At 40.9% G+C, this 15,858-nt stretch overlaps 1 protein-coding gene across 1 annotated transcript in view; it reads left to right on the forward strand.

Moving 5' to 3' along the window:
* Positions 1-812: 812 nt before the first annotated feature.
* Plce1 (phospholipase C epsilon 1) overlaps positions 813-15,858 on the forward strand; it is a 376,383-nt gene continuing 361,337 nt past the window's right edge. Inside the window, 1 exon segment of the mRNA XM_087184946.1 lies at positions 813-1,096. The gene's annotated coding sequence lies outside the window, so the exon portion shown is untranslated.

Consider the following 15,858-nt stretch of genomic DNA (forward strand, 5'->3'; position numbering starts at 1 on the left):
AGGAGCCCTCAGGCATTAGTCCTGATTATATGTAGGTGGAAGGGTCATAGTCTTTGGAAGGCTATTTTATTAGAACAGGTAAAGAGAGAGGAGGCACAAGTTTAGGGGAAAGGGAGGAGAAGAATTTAATTTTTCTTCAAGTCTCTGGCTCTTCTCAGAGTGAATATAAAACCCCACCCTAGGGGCCAGGGAGGCTCTGCTGAGCCTGTGGTTCTGGCAGCTGTGAACACCACGACTTGATTCAGCAATGAAAAAGCACTGGAATTAAAAGTTCACATACATGGATGGTCACCATTAGCAGCTAAAGGAGTATCTCTAGAGTTTGGACAGCTCAATACATACTACGAATGAAACGACATGAACAACAGTGGATTTGAGACGGTGCTACCGTCTACTAGAGTGGCTTCGGCAAGTCATTTAGCCCCTGTGAAACTCAGTCAGTTTTCTATATTTATCAACCAGAGATGGGTCCCTTGCGGGGTAGTGTAAGATTAAATTCCCGCCACTGAGGTGTGCAGGGTTCCCGCCCTCCCTGGAGCAGGAAGACCCCGCAGCGCTGTCGCAGGCTCGCTCCTGGGCCCGGACCCGAAGAATGGCTGTGGGGCGTCTCGGCCAGGGGCTGGGCTGGGGTCGCGCCTCCAGCGGCCAGGGCGGGGTGGTGGCGGGGTCCGCCCTCTGCTCCAGCCTTCCCCGGGCGGTAGTGCGGACGCGGGGGCGGGCCCACCACAAGCCGCTCCCCCGGCCTCCCGAAGGCCCGCGGCGGCGCTCGCGGCCTTTCACCGGGGCGGGCGGGTTCTGGGAAAGCCCGGCCCAGGGCGGGGGCCCTGCTGCGGCCGACGCCACCGCCCTTCTCGCTCGGGGCGGGCGGCTTGCACAGCTCGGCGAGCACAGGGCGGGAAGGCGCGGCGGGAGTGGGTGCCTGGGCTCTGCCCCAGCGCACTTGCCTGTTTTCTCGCGCGCTCCTGGGCTTCGACTCCGCTGCCGACACGCAGTAGCCGGGACTCTCGACGCCGCTAGCGACGGGCGCGCGGACGGCAGGTCCCAGAGGGACGCGCTCCACTCGGGGACGCCGGCGCGGCTGGCCAGAAGATGAAAGGTACAGAGGCGGCTCTGTAGCGCGGTCCCCGAGGGCTGGAGGGCTGAGCGAGGCTGGCTGTCTCTGAGCGTTGTAGACGCGTCATGGGCGGCAGCCTGGCCCCAGTACCTGGCGGATTAGTGTCCTCACGCCCCCGAGGGAGAACGGAGGCAACTGATCCCCAGGGAAGGCACGACAGCCGTCGCAGGGGCTGGAGGTGACCACTCTCGCCTTTTGATATCTGCCTCAGGTCACCACTTCATGTTGCCTACAAGGCAAATGGCCAGTAAAAAAAAAGAAAAAAAGCTCTTTTTGTGATGGAACCCAACAACAGTATTTCAAGGAAAGTGCTCAAGAGATTGTTGCTGGAGAGATGTATCTACAAGTCCTAGAAAACACAGTATTGGACTGGCCCAACTCTAACTGGTAGCTAGAAGAATGGCTATATCTCTTCCTTAAAACCCTATGTTTATCTTGGTCAAAGCCAGTGTTATGTGCAGAATGTAAATTTGTTGAATTGTTTTTGTTGTTTTTTCTTTTGCCTTAAGCCATGAAAAACTTGCTTTAATTGACTCAATTATTCAGTGTAGGAAAAATTCATCCTTTACTGATTAATCAGCGTCATTTTTTATTTTCCAGTACAGGGGATTGAACCCAGGGCCTGACACACCATGCTAGTGTCTACAGTAATCTACATCCCTAACCCTATTGGTTTTTTTTTTGTTTGTTTTTTGTTTTGGTACCGGGCATTGAGGGACCTTGGGCTTTCGAGGCAGGCACCGGAACCACTGAGCTAAATCCCTGGCCCCATAACCCTATTGTTATAATTTTAAATCTTGAGTTCCCTGAATGAATGCTAAGTAGGATTCGCTTCATACAAAAATTTAATTGCTCACAGTTTGAAATTTCAGTTGCATTGTACTGAATTTGCCTGTAGGTCAGTGAGCTGTCTTCAGTTTTCATGTGTTTGCATGAGTTTCTTTTAGGAAATGCCTGTAGGAGTAGGGTGGTGCCATGCCACAGAGTGCATACAGCCAAAGCCAAGAATGGTGGACCCCACTAAGGAGAATTGTTGAAAGCCTGTTTTGGGAATTGGTTGCAGATGACCTCATAAGAACTTGTGCAGGTGCCTGGTTGTCAGTGCAGGGAGAGGGGGATTGTCCTAAGGTTATTGTATGCAGCCAGATCTTGGAGAATACTTTTCTGAAGAACGCCCTTTTCTCTGCTTTGTTGCCTCTGCCCGGCTTTTACCACTCTAAATGCTGACCAGTCTGCAGCAGCCAACTTTCCCCTGCTCTGATTACTGTAGCATTTTACCTCAGAGGCCTTTTTGCTGTCTACCTCCAATGTGAATTATTTATGTAGATGTCTTATTTTTCCTGCTGAAGGCATTTACTCTGACTTTCTTGGCACAATGCTCACATTTAGAAGACTCTCTAGAAATAATTGTGGGCCAGTATTAAATGTTAAGACTTTGGATCTACAATATAAATCTCTACTTTGAAGAAGATAAATAATATAATTGAAGGGATTTAGACAAATGTGTAATATTTACATTAGCATTGTTGTTCATTTAGAGCCCCTTGGGATAATTTCTTTTTACCAGGAATGCCCACTGATCATTTCGGTCCATGGGTTGGGACCAGGTAAAAGGTGAGATGGAACTGGGGAATGTTCTTCCAGTCCTTCTGGTAACATAAGCTCTTTGGGTGTGCTCCAAATTTGACTTCTGTCATTAAAAATTCCATATTCAAGTGGTGTGTGGTGAAGCTAGATTCCAGTGTAGGTGGTTGCTTTTCTTTTTCTGTTTGCAACTGTTCGTACTTACATATTTTTCTGGGCTTTTGTTGTACACTTAGAAAGTTCATTTGATGTGTATATTGTTTTTTATCATTTTCTAAATGAATAAAGGAAGATTGAAGAGGATTGAGCATGGTGTAAGGAGTCTTTAAGCAGAAAGCAAGGGATGTTTCCCATGAGTGGGCAAGAGGATGGATTTGTAGAGTGAGGTGGTTCTGCACATATGTGTGTTGGCAGTCCCTACCTTCCACAAGCAGCCTGTGTGGGACACTACTGCTTCAGTCCTGGCTCCTCCTCTCTCTGCCTGAGCTACTTCTGTTGTGAACAACAACAAAAGCTCAAAGCTTCTGGTTTCAGAAGGAGACTCAGGGTAGAGGACAGAGCGGGCAGGAGGAAACAGCTGAGAGCGTGAATTTGTTTGATGAAGTTGCTTTCTTCCCCTGACATCTTGTTGAGATCTTTGATAATGAGCAAGTGGGAGTTTGAGTGGAGGGGAGGCAAGTGCATAGGTAGCACGGTGCCACTGAAGGAGGGCTGGGTAATTAATAGGGTTTAGGGAAGCTTGTGACCCCCATCAGTGGCTTCAGAAGGGGAGAGTTGGAGATTAGGGGGATAAGGAATAGAAAAAGAGGAAGAAGGTATCAAAGATGCATTTTGCCATGGGCCAGTCATGGTCTTGGGGAGGAAGACAAAACTGTCTCCAGGATCTTGTGATCCTTTCTGGTTCTTGCATGTAGAACATGGGCCTGATGTTATTTAATTATAATTTAGCTGTGTTATGGCCTATATAGGTTTTCCTGAGTGAGATTGGAAACTCAGCCCTCTGCAGCTGCACTGTTTAGTATGGTAGCCACAGGCTACCTAGGGCTATTTAAATTTAAATACATTAAAATAAATGAAATTAACTAGCCATTTTTCAAATGTTCAAAAATAGCTACATCAGTGGCTACCAGCCTGGGCAGTGCAGATATAGAACATTTACATCATCTCAGAAAGTCCTGCTCTAGAAAATTGTTCTAAAGCATTAATGCTTGTTAATCTGCAAGGTGAACTGGTTTCCAACCCAAATTTAATCATAAATTTAAAGTTTCCTGATTACAGTTTTCTGTTGAGTCTATTAGATGAAAATAGTAGAAGCTATTATTGATAACACATAGTGCTTCCTACATGCCAGGCACCATTCTAAACACTTGCTCTGTTAACTCATTTAATTCTTACCACATAAGGCAGTTAGTGCTAGAGATCTGATCCCTTACCTGTATTTCAAAACAAACCAACAAAAAAACCCAAACCAAATCAAAAAAAGAACACCCCTGGCTTTTATAAGTTTGGTACCAAAACTTGATCTGAAATGATGTGAGTGAAGTTATGATAGTTTTGTCTTTACTTTTTTCTCATGGTGGGAACTTTTCATACATTTTAAATTCAGATATAATGGGCATGTTTGATTTGTTTCACATCCCATTGGGGTTGTTTTGCAATATATAGTATATGTACCCTCTTAAGACCATTACAAAATCCAAATATTTTTGAATCATAGTTGGTTTTTCAGTTTCAGATGGAGACTATGGACTTCCATTGTACATCCATTTTGAAGATGGGAAAACTGAGGCACTGGAACGTTAAGTAACTTGCATAAAGTCATAGCAAGAAAGTGCCACAGCCAGGATTTATTCAACTTAGACTGGTTCCACAGTCCATTCTCTTGACTTCTATGCTGTCCTGCATCTGCCTCTGGGCTCATGATTCAAAACAAATGACTGGGTGAAACCTAATAGCTTTAACCAGGCTCATTGGAAAGTTTCAGATAAGGCTATGGCTAAATTGTTTAGCAGTTGAGGTTGTGAAAGCTGTGACTAGGCATGCTTAACAATTGTTTAGCTTGCTCCTTTCCACCCTTGGCCAACCACACTTGGTCTTGAGCCATTCATTCTCTGTGTAGAAACTGGTAGAAAAAGGTCATTCATTGTGGGCGCTGGTGAGCCACTGGGTCCTGTTGAAACCTGTGACACATGGAGTTGTATATTCATAACTGTAGTTATAGGGAGAGGGGATAAGTTTCTCCTCGTGTAAACCAAGTTGAGCTACAGATGGGGCTATTCAGATGGCTTGTCAGAGTTCTGGTTCTTCCTGGCATGATTGCAGAGGTTCTCAATCAATCTGGCTCACTTGGAAGTCTCTCCAGGAATTCATAGGCATGAGTTCCTTTTTTAGGAGATTGACTGAAACTACAAGATTGTTCTAAGGAAGAGAATGGACTTTTCACTTTTCCTCTCCATGTATTAGCAGGCCTTGGCTTTTTGATTCAGGTCTGCATTTGAAGAAGGTCTTGGATAATACCGAAGTTTCTGCTTTGAGTATGAGAACATGTTTTGGATGCTCTACCATTTGTGCATTCCTTTTAGCATAAGCCATGAAGGACCCTGTCTCTCTGTGGTCAGGGACCATGTATGTATACCTTTTTTGTACAGCCTTCAAGGCCCCTAATGGTCTTGGTGCCCCACGACCCCTTCCCCACCAACTAACACTCCTTAAAGTATAGGGCCCAGTCACTTTACTGGTAAAATAGAAAAGCTTTAGAGTCAAATTTATCTGGGTTTACTTAGGCTTTGCCACCTACTAGCTTTACAAATTTGGACAAAGAACCATTTTGTAAGATGGTAGAAGTAATTTTGTAGGGTTACTATGAGGCCTGACAGAGATAACATACCTAAAGTACTTTCCATAGTGCCAAGCACATACTGAGTACAGTACAGTGGACCCTTGGCTTGCAAACTCGATCAGATCCCGAGGGCTGATTGTAACCCAAGTTGGTTGTAAGTCAGTACAGCCAAGATCTAGATGTTTACCTGGGTACATGGTATAGATAACAAGAGGTAGATGAATCTTCCATTAACCTAATTAACCCAGATTGTTCATACATCAGGCTGGTCGTAGCTTGAAGGTCCACTACACTCTAAAAGTTAGCTGCTAATATTGTTTCTTTCTAATGGGCTTACCCAAGTCTTTCAAGTCTGCAATTTTAGGCTCTGGGTAGTTGTATGTGGTAGGCCAAATAGTAGCCTCTCAAAGTTGTTCAAGTCTGAATCCCTGGAACCTGTGAATATGTTATATTACATATCTAAAAGGACTTTGCAGAGGTGATTAAATTAAGGGTTTTAAGATAGGAGGGTATGCTGGATCTGAGTGGGTCCAGTTTAATCACAGAGTCTTTATAAGAGAGAGACAGGAGGATCATAGTCAATACTGAGAGGTCCTAGTAATGGAAGAAGAGGTCAGGGAATATAGCCAGCCTGCTAGGGATGTAGCTCAGTAGTAGAGCACTTGCCTAGTATGCATGAGGCCCTGGGTTTGATACCCAGGACTGCCCTTCTCCCAAAAGGCAGAAAAGCAAGAAATTGGACTCATTCCTACATGCTCCAGAAAGAAAGAACCAGCTCTACCAATCCATTTTAGACTTCTGATTTTCAGGACAGTAAGATAACAAATATGTGTGTTATTTAAATCACAAAGCTTGTGATAATTATCACAGCAGCCATAGGAAACAAATATAGCATAGAAGAGAAACAATAAACCTGTAAAGAGTGAAATTAAGACTTACCAAAGTGAGAAAACAGTTTTATTTATTTTTTTGGTGAGGCAGGTGCAGTGCCATTGAGCTAAATCCCCGGCTCCAAAGAGAACAGTAAGCCAGCATTTAGCAAGAATTTTGTCCTAGGTACTTTGTCCTAAGTACTTTATGTGCATTAACTTGTTTGGTTCCCACAGTCACTTTCTGAGGTTACTACTTTTATAATCTGTGTACTGCATATGAGGACCAAAGGCACTGACAGGTTAAGTAACTTACCTGAGGTTCCACAGCCAATATATGGTAGCACTGGGATGATACAAGCGTAGGCAGCCTGGTGTACTTCACTGTGAACCCAAACTCTTCCCAAAGGCAGGGTTTCTGATGAGCCTGACAACATCAGTCACTGAGTGCTATGTTCAGTACGTAAGGAAAGACACCATTTGAATTGGTAAGAGGAGCAGAATAGTTATTCTTTGGTTTTTCCACCCAAAATATTGGTTATTGAAGTACTGGTGAGTTCTTGTTACTCCTATGGCACAGTGCTTGTGGGCAGTTTGCAAAGGGGGCTCTGGCTGGGGGCCAGTGCCTGAGCCAGCCTCTTGCTCCCATCTCTGTTCCTGTAGCACCTCCCTTGCTCACCACAGACCACTGGCCCTGGTGTCCTATTGGCTCTGCTTCCCATCTCTGCCTGTTTATTGGATTTGCCTCATTCCTGACTCTCCCTCCAGGTCTGAATTCCACCTCCTTTTGGCCCCTCTGGTTAGTGACAGAGTGGGATTGGATGGTCAGGGCCCTCTGTGCCAGCAAGTAGGGGTAGTTCTACCTTTTCCCTTTGATTTTGCCATGGTTGTTGGTGTTTTAGCTGGGCCGCTTTCATCTCTTAAGCACATAATTCCCAGTGGTACTGGTTTGGACCAGGAGTTTTCAAACTGTTCCAGGAGGGTTTGGGGCCTTAGCAGGGTAAAGGAGATACTCATGATGAGGACTCTGCTGCTTCTGAGTAGCCCTGATTGTATTCATTTTATATATTGGGGCTTTACCTTAGATTTTGCACGAAAGGAAAATCTTCCATTGTTAGAAAGACAGAGAGGGGGTAGTTGGAGAAGTTACATCCAAATTTAAGGCATTAAATGAAGGGCTATTAGTTCAGACTTGAATGTATAAGAAATATAACTCTGGATTTTCCCTAATTTCATTTTACAATGTGGGGTCTAGAGTCAGGTTGCTTGGGTTTATTTACATCCTGCTTCCACTAATAGTTCGTGTGATCATGTCCCAAATACCTGGCATAAGCACCCTCAACTACATAATGTAGAGGTAATAAATGTACTTGTCTAATAGGTTGTGAGAATTAAATGAGGTAATTCATGTAAAGGGCTTAGAACAGTACCTAACATAAGAACCAAATAAATCCTAGACACAGTGATCATTTTTGTTGTTACTGAGTCTCCCAGTGGCGTTGCAGAAAAAGAATTTAGACCCATCTCTTCATGAGGTTCCCCTCCCCTGCTTCCTGGGTAGTTATAGCTGGAGATCTGCTCTCCTTGCCTGGCTGCCACTCAAGTGCCCATTGTCACTGATCACAGGTGACTTTGGGTACAGTGACACTGCATTGCCTCTCAGTAGCTTTGCTTCTCTGAGGTTTCCTGGGCACCTGCTAGAAACAGAGTCCCTTCTGCTTTCAGAGCCTAGAGGGCATTTCTTTCCTTTTCTGCCCCTCAGCTAGTATGTGAGAGGCAGAGTGAAGCTCTAAGTCTCCCCCTGCTGCTACTTCAAATTTATAATGTAATACAAACTTAATACTCCTTTCTCCTCCACCCTTAGGGCATAAGTTTTGAAAACAAAAAAAAGCTAAAAAGACTCAGATCTGTTTCCACTCTTAATATTCTCCCTTGAAGCAGTGAGCAATAGTCCACTTGCTTGAGTGGAGGAGGAAAGTACCTGTGGAAAAAACAAAACATAAACAAGGTGGCTAATCTTGACAGTGCTGTTAGACAGTACTGGCCAGAGTCAGTATCAGTCCTCTCTGACCAAAATCTGTTATCTCAGACTACTTGTGGTGGCATTGCTGCTGGCCCTGTGGCTGTGTAGTATCCTCTGTGAAATGTGCTTCATGTATTAAAAATAGTAAAAGGCTTTCTTCCAAGGGGCTAACTGTGGGTGCACCCAAAACCAGAGTTCTAACAGAACTCAGCTAACATTTGTATATTTTTATTGCTTGGTAGGAATGGTTATGTTACAATAATAAAACAGTAAGGCTGCTGTATTCAGAATTAAAGAAGAGGCACGAGCAAGGAGAGACTGTTTTGATGATTTCATTTTAGGTCTAAACTATATAATACTACTGACTATGGAAAATCCAGGGAATGGAAAAAAAATCTTTTGGGAAAAACATATGACCAAGTATATGCTATATAAGTCTAGGATTAAAATATCATATAACAGTTTAATTTGGATATCACTGGAGCTGCTTCAAGTTACTGTCATTTCTAAAGAAAGTTTCAATTCCTTTGTTGTTATACATAACATGAACTCAGATTTCATTGGTGAACATATTTTCACCTGTGAAATGTTTGCCTGGAAAAACTGAACTGCTCTCTGTTAGCCTATTTTGTCAGTCTTAGAGATGTGGATAAATTTCACAGAAGTGAATTTACTTGTGGGGTGGACCCCTGCCCCAGTGAATTTGGAAGACAGGGTAGAGCTTGGGGTCTCAGCTGATTTGCTTCTCTATAGGCTAGTTCATCCCTAACTCTGCCTGGTTTACTGTACTTGAGGTTTTTCTTTCAGTTGTGATGTGGGCATAGTTTTACAATTCACAGTGGTAGGCACTGGTAAAGATAGAGGTAGCTGTGAAAGACTCTTAAAGAAGATAAACTTCTTGAGCTATTGGTGAAAGCTACATACATTTGCAAAAAATAACTCCAAAAATGAATTTCCAGGGCTGTCAGGGCAATATGGCAGTTAGACAACCTTCTGTGTTCTCTGGTGGCATCTCTCGTGTCTAGGCTTTTGACTGCTCTCTGCTTACTGGGAATAGCATGGGCTTTTCCACCACCAAGTCATGCAACAGGTGAAGGGTATTCCCGTCTCAGACCAGCAAACCCAGATCAAATTAGTCACAGAGGATAAGAGACAGTGCGCTTATTTTTAGCCATGCTGTGTATTTCTAAAGGACTATCACTAAGCAGTCAGTTCTAAAATATGTCACCTCCTTAGGAGATATTGTTTTAAAAAACCCACAATTTTATGGGATCTTTTTTGGTACCGGGGATTGAACTCAGGTCCTTGCGCTTGTGAGGCAGGTGGCGGAACCAATGAGCTAAATCCCCAGCCCCTAAAACCGACAATTTTAACAACTAAAATTCTGTATTTTATCTTTTACTGATTAATGTAGACATTACACATCTGTTTATGATTTACTAATATTTTTATTATCGTCTGTGTCATCCAGTAACTAGAACTGACAGCTAGAAAGGAAAAGTGGTCCAAACTTGGCTCTCTTGTTTTGAGGGTTGAAGGAACTAGTCTCCTGGGAGAGTAAAGGGTTTGTCCAAAGCTTCCTAGCTGGGAGAGATATAAAATTGCGACTTTAGATTTTTAAGCAAATTTGAGCTTTGTAGCATAAAAGCATATAAAATTTTGAATCCAGAATTCTTTGCTTCACATTCCACCATGAAGTGGTTCCCAAGCTATTTAATGTTTCCAAGCTTTGATTTTATGGTTTTCCTATTCTTTGTGTAACTCCGTAGAGGGCCTACCCTTGCCTTTGCTCTTAGATTTTTTTTTTTTCTATTAAATACCTCTCTATTGTCCAGATCTCTTAGTTCTTTCCTCCATCCCTTATGGGCATATTGCTATTGCTGAAACATCTCAAACTCCTGGGCTCAAGTGATTTTTCTGTCTCAGCCTCCTGAATAGTTGAGACTACAGGTACACACAACTGCACCCAGCTTCTAATTCTTTAGCACAGAGTACTAGAAGGGGATTACTGACATAAAGGGTGCCTTTCTTTTCAGAGGCTTCTGATAAGTGTTGTCAAAAATACCCTCCAAAAATACTGTACTAATTTGTATTTCTAATCATACATCAGAGTGGTTTTTCCAAATAGTGTCCTGGTGAGAGCTACTGCTTTTGTGGTATCTGTCTTATTTTTCTCTTTACTAGTTTGATAAGCAAAACTTGGCATTTCTCATACTTTGAAAGTGCATTTCTTTGAGTAATAGTAGTAAAAAACATTTTTGTATGTCATTAATTTGCTTTTTCTTGGTCAATTATGTTCTTTGTCCACTTGTCTTTAGTTTTCTTTTTTTTTAAAATTGAGACCTCAATGAATTAAAGATAAATATAAACAATTTTTAATCATACTTTTGGTAAGTATTTTCCTATCTTTGTCATTTGATGCTTTTTTTCCTAGCATTTTTCCTGATCACTAAATAATACAAGTTAATTTTGGATAATTGGGAAATTGAAAAAAGGATGATAAAGGAAAAGTTGTAAAACATCACCCACAATTCTACCATCTAGAATAAATTTGATATGTAGTTTTCTAGTTGTTCCCCCACTCCATGCTTGGTTTTTTCCCAAATTGGAGAAATGCTGTCTTGTTTTATAATTTGTTCACCTAACATGGTTTATCATAATTAAGTGGATTGTGTTTATCCCTATTATGGGATACTACATGTCAATACTAATTGGGCTGGGGATTTAGCTCAGTGGTTTTGCCACCTGCTGCGCAAGTGCAAGGACCCGAGTTCGATCCCTGGTACCAAAAAAAACCCAACAACAACAAAAAGCATGATATACATTTTTTAAAAGACAATTTAATTAGTATTTCACAGTTCTTTTTTTTTTTTTTTTTTTTTTGGTACTGGGGATCAAACTCAGGTCCTTGCACTTGCGCAGCAGGTGGTGAAACCACTGAGCTAAATCCCCAGCCCTATATCATGTTTTTTAATGTGCAGAAGAATTTAAATTTTTGTCTAATGTTTACTTCCATGACCTTTAGATTTGTAGTCTTTATGTTCTTTGATTATTTTCAGCCTTTTAGGGTTGTAGTAACATTCTACTTCATATTTAGAATTAGTTTTGTACATGTATATTATCAGTTGAAGACCAACATTGCTTTCCAAATACATTGATAATTTTCTTGTATTGTTTATTGAATAATCCTAGATTATTTCTAAGCACATATTGTACATTTTAAAGTCAGTTTGGGACTAAGATATCTGTTAATTCTTGAGTGAGCACCACACAGTTCTAGTTGTGTTATCCTTCTAACAATATCTCATAGGGAAAATTCTATTTCATTGTACTTATTTAATTTACTTACCTCCTTGCTTATTCTTGCAAATTAAATTTTACATTTTGTAAAAATCTCAAAAATCCATTGAAATTCTGGTTGGGATTGTAATACACATATATTAATTCATGAAGAATTAATATATTTACAACATTTAGTCTTTCCATCCTAGTATGTTTCTTAATTTACTCAAATGTTTTTATATCTTTCAGTCAAGTTTTATAGAATTCTTCATATTAATCCTACCTTTTAAAGTTAGTTTTTGAAATGTTTTATATGTTTTTTTACTTAATTTTCTAGTAGATTCTCCTGATTCTTGTAGGTAGAGAATTATATTATACACAAATAATAATTATTTCTCTTTTAAATCAGACATTTCAGAGCAAGTAATAACCAAGGACAAGGGTAATAGGTAGGCCTCCGTTTTATTCTTGATTTTAATGGAAATGCTTCTTGTATTTACTAGTGAGTTATTGTTGGCTTTTGGTTTAAAATAGGTTAATTTACTTAGAGGAGGTGGTTTTGTATTCCTGGTTTTTAAAAAGTGAAAGGAGTTGAATTTTTTCAAATGCCAAAAAGGTCATCTTTGAGATGATGGATGTTTTTCACATTTCACCTACTGCTGTATTAAACTGTTTGCAATCTCGCTGTGCCAGTTTGTTATCATTTTGTTAATGAATCATGTCTTGAAGATAAAGATATTAATCCAGACCATCTTTAGATTTTACTTTGGACTTAAATAAAAATAGCTCTATTTTAGCTGTAGTTGTCCAGGTCAGAATTAAAGTTAGCCTGGTGCTCCTCGGTGCACATAGATTAATTCCACGAGATCCCTGGTGATTTTCTAAGTGACAGGGTTTCTGTGGGAGGTAGTCGGGAGAATAAATTACTTACTATGGACTGGTTAACTGGAGCCAATGCTCTTGGAAGAAGTTTTGGTGTTAGTCAAGGGTAGCCTCCAAATTTGCCTTCTTATGAGATGAAAGTGAAATGCCTTTTTCTCTCTTTTTAATGGGGCCTTTTTTTCTTTTTGCTCTTTATAAGACAGTGAGGAGTAGAACTACTGGTTAGGTACCATCTTTGAGGCACAGAGTGTAGGCCTCCTATTCTGGAGTGAAAAAATGTTAAAGAGTAGGGCAGTAAGCCTGAAAGACAAAGCTGGGGGTGCAGCATTACCTTGGAATCTAGTAGGCAGTTTTAACATTAAGTTATGGTTTAAGTGAAAGATTTAATAACAACAACAGTGTTCTGTTGGGTGTGGTAGTACATGCCTGTAATCCCAGCTATGCAGGAGGCTGAGGTAGAAGGACTGTTAATTTGAGGCCAGCCTGGGAAATTTAGCCAGACCTGTCTCAAAATAAAATTTTTAAAAAGGCCTGGGATCTAGCCTAGAGGCAGTGCCTAGCATGCTTGAGTCCCTGATCCCCAGAACTAAACAAACAAAGGAACCCACAAAAACAAAAGATATACAGAAAAGAAAAGAGAAATCAGTTACAAAATTTTAAAAAATTAAATGGCAAATATTCTGTTTATGGGCCAGGGATGTAGCTCAGTGGTACAGTGCCCGCCTGGCAAGCGAGAGGTCGTGAGTTCGATTCCCAGTACAAAAAAATATTTCTGTTTATATGTGGCAGTGCTTATATGTCCAAGAAAATAACCCAGACACTTAGCTTCTCTGGGAGTTTCTTTGTGGAGAAGTTGAGAAGAATTTGATCCGAAGATGTAAGGAGCTGGTTGGTTGCCTTTTCACCTCAGCCTTCACATCCTTGCAATTTACACATCACCCCTCATTCAGCATCTCCTTGATACTCATCCATTCAGCTGTTATTTTGGGTCACTTCTGTGTGTCAGGCTCTATCCTGGCTGATGGGGATCTGGTGAGCAAGATTCCCACAGCTACTGCCCCACTGAACTTACCTGAGTCCAATGATAATGTACGTGAGGACTTGTCCATTTCTATAATTTGTGAAACCAGATATTGCTAATTCTCTCCCTTTCTCAGTTTTTCTCATATTTATTTATCTGTGGAAGAGCATTATAAAACATAAAAAGAAGAATCACTTATAGATTGTAAATTTTGACAGTATTTTGCTGAAGGAGCTTGATTAAAACTAACGATTCATGAGAAAAGAAGCTTTGATTGCTTCTATTTGTTGTTTTCTTTAGCAAAACATTTCCATTCTCATTTTTTCTTTCTGAAGAATTTTCTTTTCAATTTGAAGAATTTTGGACATAAGGACTGCTGGGACTGAGGCAGTACACTCCAAAGACTAAGACTAGAGTGCACTCAGAGGGGCAGAGAATACTCATTCACTTTGTGACCACTTCTATGTGGTACAAAGGCTCAGAGAAAAATTTGAGAGAATGCAAGGTTGCAGGATGCTGTTGTATTAAGGAAGCCAGTCAGGTCATCTGGAGTAACTAGTTTGCATAAATGCTCAACTATTGATTTATTGCTTGTTACTCTCTTTAGAGTTAAGAACTTTGATTGACTCTGTGATGAAGACCTTTATTATGTTCCTAATTTGATACTCAGAATTTGCTATCAAGACTTTTTGGTCCATTTAGGGAGTTGGTATAAATACCTTAAAGTTTCAATGTCCTTACCAAGAAATCTTTGTCCCTAGTGGGTGTTAAATGGATAGACCAGGATAGGGAGATTTCTGATGCAGAGTACAGGTGTGGGTTGGTGGAAAGGATGGAAAAGTCTTTCTTGGGAAGAGGTAGAGCACCTTTAGAAGGCTGTTCACAGAAGAGTATTAGCCAGCAGGATCTCCTTTGAGACCTTCACTTTTCTTATCTATCCCACATATATGTTGGGGTTTCTCAATTCCATGAGTTGAATACTTACATTGATAATTCCAAACTTGTCCGCAGCACACTTCTTACTCCTGAGCTTCAGAGTTGGATATCCAGCTGTCTGCATGACACCTCAAAACTTGAATCCCAAAAGGAACTTAATCTTTTTCCAAACTGATTTCTCCTTTGTTCTCCCTCATAATGAATACAGCCTTTTCCAACCCACTTACCACAGAATCCTCACCTCCCGCTGATAGTTTCTTAGCGCTGGAGGTTTATCCTTCCCAGTCCTCACTATACCAGCAGCCTTCCATTTTAATGTTTGTCTATTCTGGTTGAGTGTGAAGCCAAGGACAGGAACTTTGTTGGTTTTCATTTCTTTAACTTTCATCCCTTGTGCAATATTGAGCCTTTGACAAAGGTACTCAATAAATGTACATTCGTTGATTGTACGAGTGGAAATTCCTCTCCATTCTACCTCCTAATTATCTCTGTAGTCAGGCAGGCCTGGTTTGATCAAGCTTTGCTGCTTACTGGATAAGTGAACTTTATTAAGCTATTTTTAAAAATAATGCTGATTTCTAATTACAGATTCATTAGTTTTAATCTCTCCATCATTTTCTGAATCTGTAAAATGGGCATAAATTTAGTACCTACCTCATAGGAGAATTAAATGGAATAGAAAACATGAAATTTCTTATGAACTTCAACACATAGAGTGGTCTACTTTTACAAAGGTAGGTTCAGAGTTAGGATGTGAAAAGTCTCTGATACAGATTAAAAGGGCTGTGTTTTATCATTGAGAAGGTAAAGGCCTGTGTAAGATTCCAACTATGTGTTGGGAAAATCATGAACTCTGGAACCAACAGACAGGTTTAAGGTGAAAAATACTATTAAATAGCTGTTAGGCTTTTCACAAGTTACCTAGCCATTTTTGACTTCAGTTTCAGAAATCTTTAAAGTTGGGGTAACAATACCCACTGCCAGTGATTGTTATAAGGTGTAAATGAAAATCATCCAACACTAAGTTTTTAAAAATTCTTTCTTTAGTCAATTGATAAGCTCTGGGTTTCCTTGGAAAGAGATTTGTAATCAGAGCCTTGTACTTGGTTCAGCCCACTTTTATCAGATATTTGGACAAGATATAAAGCCATTTCCTCAAATTTGTGGATGACTCAATGCTGGGAAGATAGCTAATATAATGGTTGATAGAATGGAGGCTCAAAGTGACTTCAGTGGGCTGAAATTTTGACCCTTCACCCAGTGGAACATCTAGTAGGTAGATCAAAGTAATCAAGGGCAAGAAGACCA

Source organism: Heterocephalus glaber, unplaced genomic scaffold, assembly GCF_053883595.1.
Source record: "Heterocephalus glaber isolate CG9 unplaced genomic scaffold, H.glaber_assembly_v1.0 deba00001497, whole genome shotgun sequence".
NCBI lineage: Eukaryota > Metazoa > Chordata > Mammalia > Rodentia > Bathyergidae > Heterocephalus > Heterocephalus glaber.